Source organism: Bombina bombina, chromosome 8 (assembly GCF_027579735.1).
Source record: "Bombina bombina isolate aBomBom1 chromosome 8, aBomBom1.pri, whole genome shotgun sequence".
Taxonomy (NCBI): Eukaryota; Metazoa; Chordata; class Amphibia; order Anura; family Bombinatoridae; genus Bombina; species Bombina bombina.
The window spans coordinates 43,791,516-43,796,013 of NC_069506.1; positions in this window are offsets into that span (position 1 = coordinate 43,791,516).

Below are 4,498 nucleotides of genomic sequence, written 5' to 3' on the forward strand. Positions count from 1 at the left end.
GGACGCACCGGACGCACCATCAAAAAACGATGGGGCGAACACACTTATAACATCAAAAGGAAATTCTTGAAACACAGCCTCTCCAGACATTGTGCTTATGCACACAAAGGTAGTGCTAAAACACTCTCTATACTTCCTATAGAACAAATATCTCGAAATAGCCACAATGCTATGCTCACTCTACGACGCAGAGAGACTTACTGGATCCACAAATTACACACGTTGGCCCCAGAAGGCCTCAATGAATGTGTGGATTTGGCAGCATTTGATTTATGAATATAAGTCATTTTCTCTAGAAATAAGAACTGGCTACACTTTTGAAACTGACAAATTGGTCTTTTGACCATATATATACATGTCTAACCATCTTGCGTATATATGTGGGTGTGGGTGGGTGTATGTATATATTTATATGCACACACAATATGGTTGCATATATGCACACACTTGTAGATGCACCAAATCTATAACCCATGAGTCCATGAGACATTTGTTGCTATAGGTCCACGTTGGAGTAATATAACCAACTATTTATCATCATGTGTCCATATTCAGTTGTGAACACCATGTCTCACTAGATATGTCCTTTAGAGATTGGTATTAGTTTCTTTTCTCAGATCACTCATTTGATGGAATAATACAACCAACTAGTTATTATTACTTGTCTTTGTTGTCATATTAGAGATGTCCTTTATAGATTGGTAGGATTTTCCTCCCTATATCATATATTTATATATGAGCTGTTTATAGTTCGAACTATTACAACAATCCATCATATTTAGACACCTTAGGTAACATCATATTAACTCATTATAGACCAGTGTGCTAACTTTGACTGGATCTGATATTATAATAATAGTTATTATATCTATCACATTAATTTATTTTAAACATATGATTTTGACCTTCTATTGGTATTTATTAATATTATCTCTGTTTTTGAAGTGGTACATCTTATGCTTTCCATCTGGATGCACTCAGACATTTAACTGCGATTAGATTCAGTAGCAGTTATATATGAATGTTATGCATATTGTATACATTTATCTACTATTATTACTGGAATTCAACATTTTACTTTAGTATATCACTTGATCCATCCCAATTTATATATCCAATCAGTGTTAGAAATCTATACAGTTGTAGTGTTTAACTGCAGACTTGGGTGATTTATGCCCCACTGTTGTAATTCATATGACACTATTAGTATGAATTGGCAGTAACGCTTATCTCCCCACCAGATAATTTTAGTGTTTTGCCTTCACTACGCTCTATTTTTGGCCCCTTTATTGGTGTAACAAGAGATCTTCTCTCTCCACTAGATAATTCTGGTACTCGCCTTAGTTAATATCTTTATTTGGCCCCTTTATTGGTGCAATATTGGCTCCACATATTACTGATTAGAAGGATGCACTATGGTTGCGATACACCTCACGCCCCTTATCATCATAATCCTATCAGCCAGTGCCACGTATCTGGATCAGGATCGCTACTGTGCGATCCTGACTTGACAGAAACATTGAAGCCGGGCATGCGCACTCAGCGCAGAGGAGGAATGTAGACATTGCCAACGCCTACTCTTGAGCGTATGCAGCGATTGGGCAATATCTGACTGCAGCTTGTCATGCGCATTGAGCGCCTGTGGACGCCGACTTAGTTAGCGGCGAATTTAAATTACACAGAACTTGAAACTATGAGACAATAGCTGATTGAGACATCTACTTATTTTTTCAAAAGAACTTGACGTTCACTAGTATTGGAATTGCTGTGCTCTGTCTGTTCCCAATCACACATGTCATCTGAAATTAATTTGCCTTTATACAACATGTCACTCATAACAAGGTATGACCTTTATAAGTTTAGTGAAATGATAGCTTAAAATCAAATGTAATACCAACTAAGAAAATATATATATATAAAAATTGCTATTAAGCATTGCCTCCCATACTGTGTATGGTTGACATTATGCTGTATGTTTTAATGTGTGCTTCATTATTATTGTTTTCTAAAAAATAAGGTATAAAGGTTTTTTTTAAGTATATTTGACTAAATAAAATGTAGCATGAATAATGTTAACTAGGAATGTATGAAATCTGTATTACACATTGTATATTATATTGTACACTGTTTATGTTTATATTTTAATGTGTGTTCTATATGGTAGCAACTGATTGGTTGGGATCATATTACTGATTAAGTAGACCCATCCCACAACCACCTGTTTAATATCAATTAATTTAGGTTTAGGGTATATCTAGCAAGTGTTCAGTAAACATTTTATGAAGCCTGATGAAACAGCCATTGGCTGAGAAACGCGTTGCCTGTTATTTTTACAATTATATTAAAGTCACTTTTTAATATTTTGAACACTTGCTGCATCTTTCTTTGGGATATATATCCTTTATCCTTTTCCTGAGGACTAATTCCTTTTCTGGATCAATTGTGGGATCCTTTTGCACCTCTGGATCCATTTGGATGTCTGGCTACAAGTCTGTTGGGTGACTGAATTGACCCCTTCATGCCTCTATAGCACCACGAGAGGTGCTTTACACTTTACATCAGCTCCTGTGCAGGAAGTTGGTCTTCTGGGTGACCAAATAGATCCCAGACCGTATATCTAGCACTAATTGAGGTGCTCTACTAAACGTGAGTTTACTCATCACCTTAAGATCTATTTATTCTGGATCAAACAATATTGGGCCATGTGGCGCTTCTGTCTTTTCTCTTCACAGAAATATACACATTAGGATCCTAATTTGTTAAAGTAACACAGACACTTTGAAAACATAATCAGAATTTGTAAAATAACTGCTAGAACTAAATCTAAATGTATTAAAATATAAATGAGAAGGTAGAAAGCTTAAATGCAATAAAACTGAAAGAACCCACTCTGAAATGTAAAGTGATATAAAATACAAAGCACAAAGTGTTAGTTTAAAACAATTTGTATATCATGTAGTTGTATATTGCACGGGGCTTCCTCCTTCATATACAGAAACAAGAGAGATCTCTCAGTGCTGGAGAGTTCCACCATTTTTCTTTTGAATATTCAGTGAGTTCATCCCCTGTGAAGTCTGAACCACAATTTCTCTCCAAGCTGGATAATCCTTTAAATCCTTTGAACCAAATTGAGTCACAAAAATTTTAATTCAGGGCTTTAAGGGTTACCTATCTGATCTAAGGTTTTGCTTGGCTACAATTTCAAGTTAATAATAATTGAAGAGTGGTGAGACAAACATGTGAAGATGTATGAATTTGTATGTTATCTTGTTTAGCGTATGTAATTGCTTACAAAGCTTCCTCGATATCAGTTATGCTCATGAAATGCCCACTTTTACAACTTCACCATGTATAACCCATTAACGACACAGACGTACACTGTACCTTGTCTGTCCTAAGGTGTTTGCAGCCCTGCTATGGCATGGGGGCTCTTTGACAGCAACAAGACTGTGCTATGTATGTATGCTTCACTCCCAAGGCATAATGCAATAGTGTGGTCTTGCCGCTGTCATCGGGTTCCGCATTATGCAATAGTGTGGTCTTGCCGCTGTCATCAGGTTCCGCATTATGCAATAGTGTGGTCTTGCCGCTGTCATCGGGTTCCGCATTATGCAATAGTGTGGTCTTGCCGCTGTCATCAGGACCACATTATGCAATAGTGTGGTCTTGCTGCTGTCATCAGGACCACATTATGCAATAGTGTGGTCTTGCCGCTGTCATCAGGACCACATTATGCAATAGTGTGGTCTTTCCGCTGTCATCAGGACCGCATTATGCAATAGTGTGGTCTTGCCGCTGTCATCAGGACCGCATTATGCAATAGTGTGGTCTTGCCGCTGTCATCAGGACCACATTATGCAATAGTGTGGTCTTGCCGCTGTCATCAGGACCACATTATGCAATAGTGTGGTCTTGCCGCTGTCATCAGGACCGCATTATGCAATAGTGTGGTCTTGCCGCTGTCATCAGGACCGCATTATGCAATAGTGTGGTCTTGCCGCTGTCATCAGGACCGCATTATGCAATAGTGTGGTCTTGCCGCTGTCATCCGGTCCCGCACTGTTTAAGCCCTTAGAACAAAACAATGGTAGTTAAATAGATTTAAAACCCACAATTTTCATTTTTTGTGATTCAGACAGAGCATACAATTTAAACAAAAAAATCAATTTACTACAATGATCACATTTTCTTAATTTCCATGGTATGATTTGAGATGCCTAGGTAGGTGTCTGGAGCACAAATAGTGCTGCCATTTTGTGCTCTTGAAAATGAATAACATTCTTGCAAAACTGTTGCCATATAGTACTCAAGTCACGTGCACGCTCCCGAGCTTACGTCCCTGCTTTTAAACAAAAGATACCAAGAGAACCAAGAAAATTTTAGAATAGAAGTAAATAAACAAGTTGTTTAAAATTGCAGGTTCTGGGGTAGATTTATTAAAGTCTGTCCGACATGATACGTTGTCGGCATTTATCATTGCACAAGCAGTTCACTAGAA